Genomic DNA, 16,227 nt, shown 5'->3' on the forward strand with positions numbered 1-16,227 from the left:
ATCCACAATCTTTACTGAAGGTCGTTTTTGTCCCTGTGTCTAAGAACTTTATTAAGCGTTTGCTCTCTCCTGCAGGTTTTCATGAATGACCTTAGCATGCCAGGCAGTATTTTAAATCTAGTTACACAAAGCTGCCAAATCTGTTTTGATTTAATCCGACAAAAATACCCCAAAAGTTAAAGCAGACTTTTTTGTTATAATTCTGAGCACATGAAAACTTTCCTTTCTTATTAATTCAACTCAATGCAGTGCTGCATGGATCCCAATTAGTTCAAATATTTCGAATGCAAATTCACAGAATCACAGTGCAGAAGAGGCCCTTCGGCCCATCGAGTCTGCACCGACACGTGAGAAACACCTGACCTACCTACCTAATCACATTTACCAGCACTTGGCCCATAGCCTTGAATGTTATGACGTGCCAAGTGCTCATCCAGGTACTTTTTAAAGGATGTGAGGCAACCCACCTCCACCACCCTCCCAGGCAGTGCATTCCAGACCGTCATCACCCTCTGGGTAAAAACATTTTTCCTCACATCCCCCCTAAACTTCCTGCCCCTCACCTTGAATTTATGCCCCCTTGTGACTGACCCTTCAACTAAGGGGAACATCTGTTCCCTATCCACCCTGTCCATACCCCTCATAATCTAGTACACCTCAATCAGGTCGCCCCTCAGTCTTCTCTGCTCCAACGAAAACAACCCAAGTCTATCCAAATTAATGCAGACCACATGCCTCAACCATTTTTACGTAAAAACAGAAAGTTCTGGAAATACTCAGCAGGCTTGTCAGCATCGGTGGAGGGAGAAACAGAGTTAACGTTTTGAGTACCGTATGACTGGAGTCAAATTTGACTCGAAACGTTAACTCTGTTTCTCTCTCCACAGAGGCTTAGTATTTCCAGCACTTTCTGTTTTTATTTCAGATTTCCAGCATCTGCAGTATCTTGCTTTTATCTCCCCATTTTAAGGTTGCGTAGACATTGTGTTTTCTATCAGCAATACAACAACTTATATAGCACCTTTAACATAATAAAATATACCAAAGCGCTTCACCGGAGCACTATAAAACAAAGTATGACACTAACCACATAAGCAGATGGTAGATGAGATGACCTAAAGCTTGGTCAAAGAGGTAGGTTTTAAGTAGTGTCTTAAAGGAGGAAAGGGACGTAGAGAGGTGGAGAGGTTTAGGGAGGGTATTCCAGAGCTTAGGTTCTAGGCAACTAGGCCACCAATGGTGGAGTGATTAAAATTGGAGGTGTACAAGAGGCCAGAATTGGAGGACCACAGATATCTCGGAGGGTTGTAGGTCTGGAAGAGATTACAGGGATAGTGGGCAAGGCCATGGAGGGATTTGAAAACAAGGATGAGAATTTTAAAATCAAGATGTTGCTTGATCAGAAGCCAATGTAAGTCAACAAGCACAGGGGTGATAGGAGAGATTTTCTTTTATTTGTTCTTGGGATGGGGCATCACTGGCTAGGCCAGCATTTATTGCCCATCCCTAATTGCCCTTCAGTGGCTTGCTAGGCCATTTCAGAGGGCATTTGAGAGTCACCACATTGCTTTGGGTCTGGAGTCACATGTAGGCCAGACCACATAAGGGACAGCAGGCTTCCTTCCCTAAAATGCATTAATGAACTTGATGGATTTTTAATGACAATCAATTCATGGCCATTATTAGGCTTGCAATTCCAGATTTTTTATCTCCCCATCTGCCATGGTGGGTTTCAAACTGGGGTTCCCAGAGCATTACCCTGGGTCTCTGGATTGCTAGTCCAGTAACAGTACCACTACACCACTGCCTCCCCCTAACAAGATGAGGCACAGAAAGCAGAGTTTTGGATGACCTCAAGTTTACAGAGGGCAGGATGTGGGAGGCCGGCTAGGAGTGCATTGGAATAGTTGAGTCTATATGTAACAAAAGCATGAATGAGTATTTCAGCCATAGATGAGCTGAGACGGGGCAAAGTCGGGCGATGTTACAGAGCTGGAAATAGGTGGTGTTAGTAGAGGCACGAATATGAGTTGAGAAGCTCATCTTGGGGTCGAATGTGACACCAAGGTGCGAACAGACTGGCTTAATCTCAGACCGTTGCCAAGAGAAGAGATGAAGCTGGTAGTTAGAGAAGAGAATTCAGAGTGAGGACCATAAATAATAATCTACCAAAAACTCCTATAGTTAACACAGTGTAGTATGTAGTATAAATTTGCCTTGGCCCCTCATAAAGCTCAAAACAACTGCAGATACTGAAAACTCAAAGAAAAACAGAAAATGCTGAGAAAATCAAACATCTGAAATCAGGCAAAGGGCCTACACCTGAAACCTTAACTTGTGTAATAAAAACATAAAATGCTGGAAATACCCAGCAGCTCACACAACGCCTGTGGAAAGAGATTTTGTTTATATTTCAGATTCCCAGCATCTGCAGTATTTTGCTTTTAACATGTTTGTTTTCTCAATAGACACTGTCTGACCTGTTGAATATTTCCAGCATTTTTTGTCCTTGCTTCTCAAAAGTAATTATTTAGTTATCTGTATATTTTGGCTATGATTGAGCCAAGAAAATAATTTTCAAAATTTTGATGAGAACCACACAATTTTCCTGACCAGACCATGTCACACTGGCTCAATTTAAGGGCAGGTCTGTACAACAGTGAGATCAACTACTTAGGCAACACGTGAGAGATGATCCAAGTAACCAATATATTATTTATGAATTAACTCCTTTTATTGAAAATATGCAAAGGTCCCTATTTCGGATGCATGTACCATCCATTGACGGCAGCTTTTTGAACTGTCCACCATCCTGGCTATTGCCCATGTATTGTAGCTCCCCAGACTGGAACAGACCTCACATAAATGCCCGCTGTCATTCTGCCTGCCTCTATGTTCTGTCTGTGCGTTATTCTTTCTCCATTTCTACCTCTCACCCGTCAAATCTCCCCAATTACTGTTTCCTCAACAAGCTGAAAAGATTGCCAAATATTTCCCATTTCCCATAGTGCAATAACCCAGGGGCCTATGCCCAGGGGCCCCAGGCAGTTTCACTATTATGCAGAAAAAAACTGGGTACAGCCCCTGAATTCATTTCATTTAGGTATTGTGTGTGACATGATTAACTTTATTATTGATGTGTAAAAATTTCAGCTGACTAAGCATCTATAATACCTGCATACTAACTAGACTGCTATATGGTGCTGAAACTTGGACAATAAATCAGAAGCAGAAAGGCAGATTGAACTCATTTCATATGCACTGCTTGAAAAAGATCCTTAGGATCCATTGGCAGCATAGAGTCCCCAACACAAAAGTACTGCAGCTTTAGAACTCAGCAAGTATTATGGCAACATTCAAGTAGTATCGTCTATGATGGCTAGACCACGTCGTTAGAATGAATGATGTTCACCAACCAAAAGAAGCACCATATTGAGACCATGATGGTGTCGGTAGGCCCATAGGGCAGCCAAATTTAAGATACAAGGATTCATGCAAGCAAGATAGATAGATAAATAGCCAAATTGACTTCAATGACTGGGAACAGTCTGACCGAAGAACTTGGCACTGAAGTCTCCTCAGGAATTTGCAGAAATACATCTTAAAATTGCCGTAGAAAAGCACATTCGCAAGAAGGAGCATGTGGTAGTAGCCCCTGCATCAGCGAATAGCAACCTAGGATGCCCCCACTGCAACCGACAATGCCTTGCTCGAATAGGGCTGTTCTCCCTCCCAAAGCCTCACAACAGATAAGCAGAACTGTGAACCATCGGCAATGATGCAAAACCAAAGAATGTAAACATACTACGGATCCATTTATTAAAGCATTTTACTACATACTTGTGTATTAATGGATCAGAGAGCACCAAATATTCTTGGTGCTCAGGGTTCCAAAATCTTAATCTGGCTTTGACTGTCTCTCTACCATATGCTTACCATCAAGTCTGTCTTGATGCTGAGCTCAGCAATTTGCACACAACTTCCTCACAGTACAGTTGTCAGCAGTTTTCCACAATGTTAAATGTCTGTTCATTATGTTGTCATATTTTTTCTAAACTAACTGAATGTGCATTGAATCATTATTGAAAGTTTGGTATAAAGTACACATAATTATGTTGGTTAGTTTATAGAAACACAGGGCAGAATTTTACCTTTGGCATGCAGGCTCGGTGGGGGCGGGGGGGGGCAGTTGGGAAGCCGGCCGCCTCCCACGATTGGCAGCACACCGCAATTTTACGTGGGCAGGCCAATTAAGGCCTGCCCAGCCTGAGACGCGGCCTTTGAATGAGTGCGAAGGGGTGGGTGGGGGTGGGGGCAGGGGCGGGGGTTTAATGTCCACCAGGCCCAATGGCGACCCGGTGGCCAATGCAAATGTAGCCTCAGCAGCCCCTGGAAGGCTGCCACTGAAGGACGTGGAAGTCATATGTATGGATGCCACCGCGAGTGGATACGGCAGGCAGGAGGGCAGGCTGGCAGGGCATCCGGCCCTGCGTTTTTTGGACGAGTGCCTCGCAGCCCTCCTGGAGCAGGTGGCAGCGAGGAGAGAAACCCTTGCCCCCAGGGACAGGAGGAGGAGGCCCCCCCCCTACCTCACCAAAAAGGCCTGGGAGGAGGTGGCATCCAGGGTCAGCAGCCACAACATGGTGAGGTGCACATGGGTCCAGTGCCGGAAGCGCTTCAATGATCTCCTGCGATCGGGAAGGCTGAGTACCATGTTGGCATGGGTCACTTTGCAGAACAGGTAAGAGCTGCCCATCCCCCCCATGGACCTCAGAGTTGTTAGAGTGTGAGTGGCAAATATCAATGAGGCAGGAGCTGGCCAAGGGGGTGAGCTGTGGCTGCTTGGACTGAGTGCCTCGCCGCTCCAGGGTCATGAATTGGCTGAGCCCTGCGAGGTGTTCCTCTGGTGGGGTTGGCCAAGCTGCAATGGCACTGCAGGTAGAGGGTACACTAATCAACGCTCCTCTGCCCTTTCAGGAGAAAACATCCCAATGCAGACTGGTCGTGGACTGGCGGGGAACCTGCACACCTCCTCATCCTCTGGCGATATGAGCAGGAGGCCCTGAAGCTGGAGAGGCGCCATGCACCTCGGTCAAGCGGCCGCAGTGAGGTTGGGGTGTCAGGGGGAGGTAAGGGTGCAGTGCACTGAGGTGAGAATGTGGCTTTTTGCAACCATTGCAGTGTAGTCTGTATATTGATGTGAGCCTCGAACCTGGAATGCCTATTGATAATGGAAAGACGAGGGCACCATGATGCAGACCTCTGTCTCATCAGGGTGCCAGGCATGTACACTGACAGTGTAAAGACTTAAACTAATGGAAGTCCTTCTTCTCTCTTTTAGGCTCACCAGCAGCCCCTTGTTGTGAGCAGCCTGAAGGCCCAACCCTGACCCCTGAGGACCAGCATGCTGAGCACACACCAGTGTCACACCCTCTCTGTCAAGGAGGCACCAGCGCCGATAACAGCACCCATGTGGGCATAAGATCAGCATCTAGTATCTTGGTGCACATTGGTGAGGGCACTTCACACTTACTTGAGGAGCAGGCAGAAGCAGAGAGTGCCCAGGGTGTCGGCAGTCGGAGAACTGCAGGGGACCAGGGACATGCTCAGTCGGTAGCTGATGATGTGCCTATGGAGTCATCCCTGAGGAAGCAGCTGCTGGAAGTCCAGCAGGATCTGTGGGAGGATCTGGCAGAAATACATGAGAGAATGCGTGCCATGGTGTCCATTGTGGAGCAGTCCATGCGGAGCATGAGCAATGCATTGACCCTCATGAGTACATTGACCCTCATGAGTGCAATGCCTCCTCCATGGAGAGGGTGGCGACTCTCATGGAGAGGCTCCTCCAGGGATCCAATCAGGCGTTCCTGGGGATGCACATGGACCTGCAAGCCCTCACACTGGCAATGACCTCAGCTGGTCAGTGTCAGTGTGGGAGATGGATTGGGCACCCAGTATCCCAGCTAGGTGCCCTTCCATCAATGGTGAGCAGGGAGGTCTAGAGTGACCTGACATTGACGCATGAACTGCCTGTCGTCTCTGCAGGCTCCTCTCAGGGTGCTCTGGATGATGGCAGCAGCTCCTCTGCCCCTCTGCCAATGACAGTGGCATCTGATGACGTGCGGCGATGGGGGAGATGCCAGCCATGGCACCAGCCGCTCCCTCCCAGGCAGGGCTAGCACAGGTTCCACAGGCCAGAGGATGCCCACCAAGGTCATCAAGGTAACAGGACAGCAGAGTTAGCAGGCTGTCTTCAATGCCGGTGCCAGCAAGTGGGGAGCACTCGCATGCGAAAACTTAAAGCACCTTAAACAAAACATGGCCTGATCATGGGTGATATTTGTTTCCCCCACTTTTCTGTTATTTTTTTAATGGTGTGATGTAAAACACCGGTGAATGTTAATTCCTGCTATGTTTGTCACTCAGAAGTAAACGAGATTTTTTTTTTGCAACTGGCTTCTGGATTTTCATTAGCTCTGTAGATGCGGGGTAAGCCATGATGTTTTGATGGACATGTGTCTCCTTATGCTATGTGTCAGTGCAATAAAGTTTATGTTGTTGACCAAGGATCTGGTCCTGTCAGGGACTGAATATGGAGCCTGCAGCCCTGACATGTGGTGGTGGTTCTTATTTGGTAGGCTAGCTGAAGGAGCATTGGATCAAAGCCCCCCGGGTGTCCCTGCCTCCTTGGAGGTTACCCAGGTCTGCGTCTATGCCCTCAGCGTTCTCCTGAGCGTGCTCGTCCTCGGACTCACTATTGGACTCATCGTCTGTTGTCTGTGCAGCTGCGTCAAGATCTTCTTCCTCCACTGTGTCCCCCCTTTCCAGTGCCAGATTGTGTAGAGCGCAGCATGCAACCATCATCAGTGACACACGATCTAAGGGGTATTGCAGTGCTTCCCCTGAACGGTCCAGGCATCAGAAATGCATCTTGAGAAGACCGATGGTTCTCTCTACCACCGCCCTCGTGGAGGCATGACTTCTGTTGTACCACAGCTTGGCCTCTGTTCTTGGATGGCGGAGAGACGTCATGAGCCACCTTGAGCAGATAGCCCTTGTCACCAAGAAGCCATCCATCCAGCTGGGCTGGAGCACTGAAGAGCCTCAGCACTTGGGAGTGTCTCAGAGTGTAAGCATCGTGGCAGCCGCCAGGGTACCTTGCACAGACTTGTAGAATCAGTATCCTGCGATCACTCACTATCTGCACGTTCACGGAGTGGAATCCCTTTCTGTTGATGAAGGCTCCCTGTTCACCCACTGGTAATGAGTGAAAATCAATGCATGCCATAACAAAGCTTCTGTCACCAGTTTGACGCAACTGTGGACAGCGGATTGGGAGACTCCACAAAGATCCCCCACTGAGCCCTGGAAAGAACCAGAGGCATAGAAATTTAGGGCCATTGTGACCTTCAGAGCCACTGGCATGGTGTGTCCACCCACACAGTCAGAGCTGATCTCAGGGCTGATCCCCTGACAGATGGAAGTCACGGTCTCCCTTGAGAGGTGGAGCCTCCTTCAGCATTGCAACTCAGACATATTGAGGTAGTTGCATCACCGCCTGTAAACCCTGGCAGCAGGATAGTGGCGTCTTCTGCAGCCCCTTCTGTCTTGGCCTTCCTGTTGGCACTGCCCTGCCTTGTGCCTGCGCCTCTCCTCCCACAGGTTGCTCCCCTGGAAGCTGAATAGGGACACCAGGCCTCCTCTCCCTTCTGGCCCTCTCTTCCTCCTCAGATGAGGTGCCTCCAGCAGAGACCACAATCCCCATTACCAGGGTAAGGGAAGGCTGTCTGATAGCTGGAAGGCCCCACGTGGGGTGTGAATCCTCCAGGGGCCTGGGAAACAACACTGAGTCCTGAACTGAAGCCTCTAAATGCTCTGAATGCAGTGCTGAGGCAAAATGAAGCTGTCCTGTACACAGAAGCAAGCAACAGCAAGTGATATTCAAAACTACTCACTATTCGTTATGTGAAGCCCACTGACCTCTCTCATCCCGCCCGTGGATGAGGTTTTGCAAATTGTGACCTGCCCGTTTTGTCCATGTGACAGCCTGAAAATTGCACAGGCTATGTAAAGTCGGAGACAATTGGTCTCTCAAGGGCCTTAATTGGGCACCTAATTAATGGTGGGCATGCCTCTGTCTTCATCGCGCGCCCGCCTAGCGAAATATTGCGAGAGTGCGCGTTGATGTCAGGATGCTCGTCCAATGTCAACGCGCTTTATTTCACATACAGGCATGTCGAGCACGCACCCACATGCCAAGGATAAAATTCTACCCATAGATTGCCTACAAATTATGCCTACATGGTCCTTTGAAATGCTGAGTTATGTTGATAACATGACATAGTTTTTACTGTACAACAATCATCAAGTCCAAATATGTACCTCTCTTTATCTCAGCAATGAAAAAGCAAAATTACTGCGATAAATTACAACAAAGTAATTCCGCCAGTTACCAAAAATGCAACACTGCTAGATCTCTATTGCTTACATCAACTATTACACTTACACCTTGAAGCAAGAACTAGGCATTTTATTTTAAGTACATAGCTCTTTAACAAACATTTTTTTCCTTGCTTGACCTCTGGTGTCTTACATCTTATCATCCTTTTTTGGAACTGAAATATTGACATGTGTGTTGGCATTACATGTTATGTTCGCAAGAGCAGATCAATGTTACTGAATATTGGAGTTCCATCAATGTCGACCTGCTTAAAACTTTATATTGTGCATTTACAGTTTGGTTGGTGCAATGTTTTCTTAATTTCAGAATACCATTTTCTTATGGAAGTGGTCTTTTTCAAAAAATTATAAATACACAGGATTCTCTTCCTCCAGGTACTATGTGCTCAGAGGGTGCTAGCAACCGTGGACTTCCATTGGATTTGTCCATGGTTTTTTTTTTATTCATCAGATGTGGGCATCGCTGGCTAGGCCAGCATTTATTGCCCATCTCTAATTGCACTTGAGAAGGTGGTGGTGAGCTGCTGCAGTCATGTGCTGTAGGTACACACACAGTGCTATTAGGGAGGGAGTTCCAGGATTTTGACCCAGTGACATTAGTTTACATTTATAATTTCCAACTGAGAGCTTCACATAAAAATCAGTGATCCTAGTAACTAAGCACATACAATTCTTTTTGCAGCAAGCATTCGGATCAAATATAGTACACAGTGCATAACAGAAAAATGTATGGTAACAGGGTAAATTTCTAAATGGTTACTCCTCATAATTGTGAATGCCGGTACTATGTAATTTGCCTTGGAAGTGTTTTACATCACTGAAATGCAGATTGATTAGGTTTGACAAAATCAGTCAAATAATATACTTAAATAGTGAGTGCCTGGTAAATATTAACGCAGATATACATTAATTTAGAACAATCCATGCTTTTCCATTTACAATCCTTATCTTCATATGTGCAATGCAGTGTCAACTTGGTACATTCACAAGTGACGTAGCTCACAGTTTTGAGAGATAAGTACACTTTCCATGATGACTTTCAGGTTCAAAACATTTCCGTTACAACACAAAACCATTATCTATGATAGACATAATCTGTGTCTTATCACCAACTTTGTCATTTGTTGATATTAGTCATAGATCATGTATGACACAGAATATAAACTCAGAACAGTGACAGTATTTATACTGGATGGATGTTAAAGTAGTTACAGCAGGGACAGATTGGTCATATAGGAAATTGGGAGATTTCCTGAATTTCCATGCAAGTGGTTGCAGGGCACCACATTACTGATGCCCTCCTTTTTCCGTGAGAATACCCGAGAATCTCAGGCTCTTTTGGGGGAGTCAGTCTAGCCCTGAGTGACAGTACTGAATGCAGGTCTGGGTGGCATCGAGGTGATAATGCTAATATACGCTAGATGATAGAGAAGTGACTATGTTTATACAGGAATTGATGTTAGAAAAATAATCAGGCTTGTGGAGGATTTTGTGTTAGCAGTGACCCTGTTTATATAAGACAGTGTGTTAGAGCACTGACTGTGTTTATGAGTGGCTATGTTTGGGCATCAGAGAAGAGACTGTGTTTATACGGAGTTATGTATTTTAGAGAATAATCATTTTTATACAGGCTTGAATGTTAGATAGATGGTTGTGTTTATACAGTGTAGGGTATTAAGAGAAGTAAAAGTGTGTATATTATGTTGCATGTTAGGAGAATGAAGGTGTCAGGACAGTGTTGGAATGTTGTGAAGCGTACTGAACAACATTACAATCTGGTTCCATTAGGATCACTTGTCTTTACCCCCTGTTTATTATCAAGGCAAGAAAACTTTCATTCACCATGCGTGGTTAGCTCAGACTCTGTGTAATATCATCAGTGCTGAGTATGGCACTGATAACTCGTCCCCCTTATTTTTTACACCATTTTAAAAAACCTTTTTGCCTATTTTTATGTGGACAAAAATATTTCAGCAGATCAGCAGGACTTAAATGGATTGGTGCTTGCTTTACTCCTGGCAGACATTTAGTCTGCATCACTCAGCATTTGGACTGTGAATCAAAATAGTTGGGTGACCCAGCAGTGTGCAGAGCAGTGAACTATGTTCTGTTTTTATCAGATAGACTGGTGTAAGGGCTGTTATGGCCTGGTGAGCTGATTAATTATTCAAGTGTCAGTCAGTAACTTTGCAAGGGCAGGATGTGGCGTTATCAGCCTTGCACTTGGGAGTCTATTCATTCTGTGTGAGCAACGGTCTGTCAACCATCTACTGAGCCAAAGCATGTTGCACAGAAAATGTGGAATGGATTTCACGCAAGATGGCTCTTCTCTCATTAAGTAGACTCCAAAATTGACAGAAATAACAAATCCAATTTCATAGCTATTACTATTATGTTGAATTATAAAAGGACATTGGTTTTCATAAATATATTAAATCTGCATCTGAAATTTTTTCCCCCTTTCTCTGTACTTTTATTATAATTTATATAATTTAAGGTTCTAATTAGTTCCTGTGGTAAAAACATAATTTTTGTCTGTGTTAAATTTCTGATTTGGATTCATCATATCTAGAATCAGCATGTAAGGGGTTAAAATCTCACAGGCACGCAGAGCATTTCTCAATAGAAATGCGAGCAACTCTGAGACCTGGGCTGGCTTAGTGGAGGTGCTTTACAAAGTGTGAGTTTCTACATTAAGCACAGTGGCTAAGGTGTAAAATGGTGCCAGAGCCATTGCATTCAATTAGATGCATCCTTGCCATTGTCAAAGATTGACTACCCATACTGACAATGTAATGTAGCTTTCTGTGGATAGATGTAATTATGAGAGATGCAGTTGTACGTTGCTTTTTGCTTCTGTATAACTCCATATGACTAATTTCTATGAATAAGCTTGTCTACAAAGGTGGCCCCAAGCCATTTTGACATGGAGCAGAGAATCAGGGCTAGCATGGGGCCATGGGTTTGACTAACAGCTAAGGTTTTGAGAAAGGGCCGATGATATTGATTAGCTGTAGTCCACTTAGTGGAGGCTGGTGATACTGAACTCAAGAATTGACCTAATGTATAAACCTCAAAGTTAAATTATTCAATAGTGAAAAATGCCTACCTCCATTTCCTAATATTTCCACGAGAAACCCGAGGGGTAGATTTCAATGCTGCTTTATAGTGCTGACAACAGGCTCACTCCTTTTTGAGGGCCAGGTCTCCTTACCATATGTCCAGCAGGCTGCAGATGCCAAATGGGCAACAGCCTGCTGGCTCCAGACAGGCATAATATTGGGCAGTCCAGATGCCAACTTGGCTAGCATTATGGTGGGTCTGAGGACAGGTTCAGGGTTGGTGGGGAGCCTGTTATTGGAAGCGGGAAACTCCATGTGGCACTCCTAGGTAACTATTTCCTTTTGGTCAGAATGTTTTTTTTATTCATTTACGGGATGTGGGCGTCACTGGATGGGCCAGCATTTATTGCCCATTCTTAATTGCCCTTGAGAAGGTGGTTGTGAGCTGCCTTCTTGAACCGCTGCAGTCCATGTGGTGTAAGTACACCCACAGTGCTGTTAGAGAAGGAGTTCCAGGATTTTGACCCAGCGATGGTGAAGGAATGATGATATATTTCCAAGTCAGGATGGTGAGTGGCTTGGAGGGGAACTTCCAGGGGGTGGCATTCCCATGTGTCTGCTGCCTTTGTCCTTCTAGATGCTAGCAGTCGTGGGTTTGGAAGGTGCTGTCTTAGGAGCCTTGGTGAGTTCCTGCAGTGCATCTTGTAGATGGTACACACTGCTGTCACTGTGCGTCGGTGGCGGAGGGTGTGAATGTTTGTGGGTTTGGTCCCAATCAAGCAGGCTGCTTTGTCCTGGATGGCGTCAAACTTCTTGAGTGTTGTTGGAGCTGTGCTTATCCAGGCAAACGGAGAGTATCCCATCACACTCCTGACTTATGCCTTGTAGATGGTGGACAGTGTTTGGGGAGTCAGGAGGTGAGTTATTCGCTGCAGCATTCCTAGCCTCTGACCTGCTCTTGTAGCCACAGTATTTATATGGTTAGTCCAGTTCAATTTTGGGTCAATGGTAATAACCCCAGGATGTTGATAGTGGGGGATTCAGTAATAGTAAAGCCATTGAATGTCAGGGGGCGATGTTTGGATTCTCTCTTGTTGGAGGTTGTCATTGCCTGGGCACTTGTGTGACATGAATATTACTTGTCAGCCCAAGCCTGGATATTGTCCAGGTTTTGCTGCATTTGAATATGGACTGCTTTAGTATCTGAGGAGTCAAGAATGGTGCTGAACATTGTGCAATCATCAGTGAACATCCCCACTCTTGACCTTATGATGGAAGGAAGGTCATTGATAAAGCAGCTGAAAATGGTTGGGCCTAGGACACTACCCTGAGGAACTCCTGCAGTGATATGCTGAAACTGAGATGATTGACCTCCAACAACCACAACCATCTTCCTTTGTGCTAGGTGTGACTCCAACCAGCGGAGAGTTTTCCCCCTGATTCCCATTGGCTCCACTTTTGTTAGGGCTCATTGATGCCACACTCGGTCAAATGCTGCCTTGGACTAAGGGCTGTCACCACTGGAGTTCAGCTCTTTTGTCCATGTTTGAACCAAGACTACAATGAGGTCAGGAGCTGAGTGATCCTGACGGAACCCAAACTGGGTGTCAGTGAGTAGGTCATTGCCAATCAAGTGCTGCTTGATAACAGGTTGATGACCCCTTCCATCACTTTACTGATGATCGAGAGTACACTCATGGGGTGGTAAGTGGCTAGGTTGGATTTGTCCTACTTTTTGTGAACAGGACATACCTGATGAATTTTCCACATTCCTGGGTAGATGTCAGTGTTGTAGCTGTAATGGGACAGCTTGGCTAAGGGTGCAGCAAATTCTGGAGCACAAGTCTTTAGTATTATTGCCAGAATATTGTCAGGGGCCCATAGCCTTTGCAGTATCCAATTCCTTCAATTGTTTCTTCATATCATGTGGAGTGAATCAAATTGGCTGAATACTGGCATCTGTGATGCTGGGGACCTCCGGAGGAGGCTGAAATGGATCATCCACTTGGCACTTCTGGCTGGAGATTGTTGTAATTGCTTCAGCCTTATCTTTTGTACTGATGTTCTGGGCTCCCTCATCATTGAGGATGGAGATATTTGTGGAGCCTCCTCCTCCAGTGAGTTGTTTAATTGTCCACCACCATTCATGACTGAATGTGGTAGGACTGCAGAGCTTAGATTTGATCCATTGGTTGTGAAATTGCTTAGCTTTGTCTATCGCTTTCTGCTTATGCTGTTTGGAATGCAAGTAGTCCTGTGTTGCAGCTTCACCAGGTTGACTCCTTATTTTTAGGTATGCCTGGTGCTGATCCTGGCATGCCCCCATGCACTCTTCATTGAACCAGGGTTGATCCCCTGGCTTGGTGGTAATGGTAGAGTGGGGGATATGCCGGCCTATGAGGTTACCGCTGGGGTTGAGTACAATTCTGCTGCTGCTGATGGCCCACAGCGCCTCATGGTTGCCCAGTCTTGAGTTGCTAGATCTGTTTGAAATCTATCCCATTTAGCACAGTGATGGTGCCACACAACATGATGGAGGGTATCCTCAATGTGAAGGTGGGACTTCATCTCCACAAGGACTGTGCGGTGGTCACTCCACCAATATTATCATGGACAGATGCATCTGCAGCAGGCAGGTTGGTGAAGATGAAGCTAGGTATGTTTTTCCCCCATGTTGGTTCCTTCAACACCTGCCGCAGACCCAGTCTAGCAGTTATGTCCTTTAGGACTCAACCAGCTCAGCCTGTAGTAGTACTACCGAGCCACTCTTGGCAATGGACATTGAAGTCCCCCACCCAGAGTACATTCTGTGCCCTTGCCACCCTCAGTGCTTGCTCCAAGTGGTGTTCAACATGGAGGAGCATTGATTCATCAGCTCATGGAGTGGAGGGCGTTACATAGTAATCAGCAGGAGGTTTTCTGTTTGACCTGATGCCATGAGACAATATGAGGACTCCCAATTGTATATCACTGTACCACCGTTGGGTCTGTCCTGCCGGTGGGACAGGACACACCCAGGGATGGTGATGGTGGCGTCTGGGACATTATTTGTATGATTCCTGGGAGCGTGACTATGTCAGGCTGTTGCTTGACTAGTCTGTGAGGTGCTCTCCCAATTTTGGCATAAGCCCCAGATGTTGGTAAGGAGGACTTTGCAGGGTTGACAGAGCTGAGTTTGCCGTTGTCGTTTCCGGTGCCTAGGTCGATGCTGGATGGTCTGTCTGGTTTCATTCCTTATTGAATTTCTAGTGGTGTGACACAATTGAGTGGCTTTTTAGTTCATTTCACAGGGCATTTAAGGTTCAACTGCATTGCTGTGGAACTGGAGTCACATATAGGCCAGACTAGGTAAGGACGTCAGATTTCCTTCCCTAAAGGGCATTCGTGAACCAGATGGGTTTTTATAACATAACAATAGTCATTATTAGACTTTTAATTCCAGATTTTTATTGATTAAATTCAAGTTCCACCATCTGCTGTGGTGTGATTTGAACCCAGGTCTCCAGAGCGTTACCTTGGGTCTCTGGATTACTAGTCCAGTGACAATATCACTACGCTACTGCCTCCTCGTCAGCAAGTCTTATCTTTTAGAGATGCAGGTGCTAAAATCCCTGGTTTCCTCATTAGTACCTTAAGCATGGGGGAGGAGGAGATGTATCTTAACACAAATTTGGTGCCTTTTTTCCAGTTATGTATTCTCATGCTACACTGCTGTTACATATAAAAGATAAAGGTCAATTTTTACTAGCAGCGGGTTTCAGGCTGGTGGGGAATGTGCAAAATGCACGCACTAGACATCAGACATGGGACATTTTTACTCCAAAGTCTCATTTAAATTTGAATGGTGGGTTTTCCACCTGATATGTATTTATGCAAAGGAAATACCATGCTGTTATGCCAAACAATTGACAAAAATCTAGACATTTGATGAAAGATTGAAGAAATATGTTGACCTCGGGGATTTCTTAGGAACCTGAAATACTCCCAGGAGATCGAAAAAATGCCAGTCTTTAAACCAATACAGTAAGTTCTGATTCAAGCACTGTATCACTTAAAATACATTTCCTCTGATTAGTACTCTACAGTTCAGCATTCTATTTGCTTCACTGATTACTACTTTAAGTGGTTAGAAATGCTAAGCACCCACTTTATTTCCATCCATAGATTTCTTTCAGTTTCACTTTTAGTTATTTCAAAGTCATATATCAAGTATATTTTTGCCCATTTTTCTTCCTAGGTATTATACTCTACATTTATATCCTTACCTAATTTCTTCTCCTGCTGTCCTATCCACACGCTTATTTTTTTTTCCAATTTAGCTTATTGTCACTTGACAACCATTTGGATTCAATTTTTTATGCTTGAGTCCGAATTTGATCATTTTGCACTGAGCTTTTCAATCCAAGTTGTTATTATAAATTAGCTGCAGCAAGGAACATAAGAACATAAGAAATAGGAACAAGAGCACACCATTCAGCCCCTCGAGCCTGCTCTGCCATTCAAATAAGATCATGGCTGATCTTCTTATGCAATAGCAATCCCATTTAGCATTTAACCCCAGCCTGACATCAATACTGTAAAAACTACAAAACTACTTTCTGTTCTTCAGCCAGTTTCTTATCCATTCCCATATTTTGTTCAAATCCAAGGCACAATAAATTTGTAAAAGCAAAATACTGCGGTTGTTGGAAATCTGAAACAAAAA

General features: G+C 45.2%; 1 protein-coding gene across 2 annotated transcripts in view; it reads right to left on the reverse strand.

Annotated features, from left to right (window-relative positions):
- LOC144679083 (genetic suppressor element 1-like) overlaps positions 1 to 16,227 on the reverse strand; it is a 330,347-nt gene that overhangs the window by 201,775 nt on the left and 112,345 nt on the right. The gene's annotated exons all lie outside the window — the stretch shown is intronic.

Source organism: Cetorhinus maximus, chromosome 3 (assembly GCF_964194155.1).
Source record: "Cetorhinus maximus chromosome 3, sCetMax3.hap1.1, whole genome shotgun sequence".
NCBI classification, from domain to species: Eukaryota; Metazoa; Chordata; class Chondrichthyes; order Lamniformes; family Cetorhinidae; genus Cetorhinus; species Cetorhinus maximus.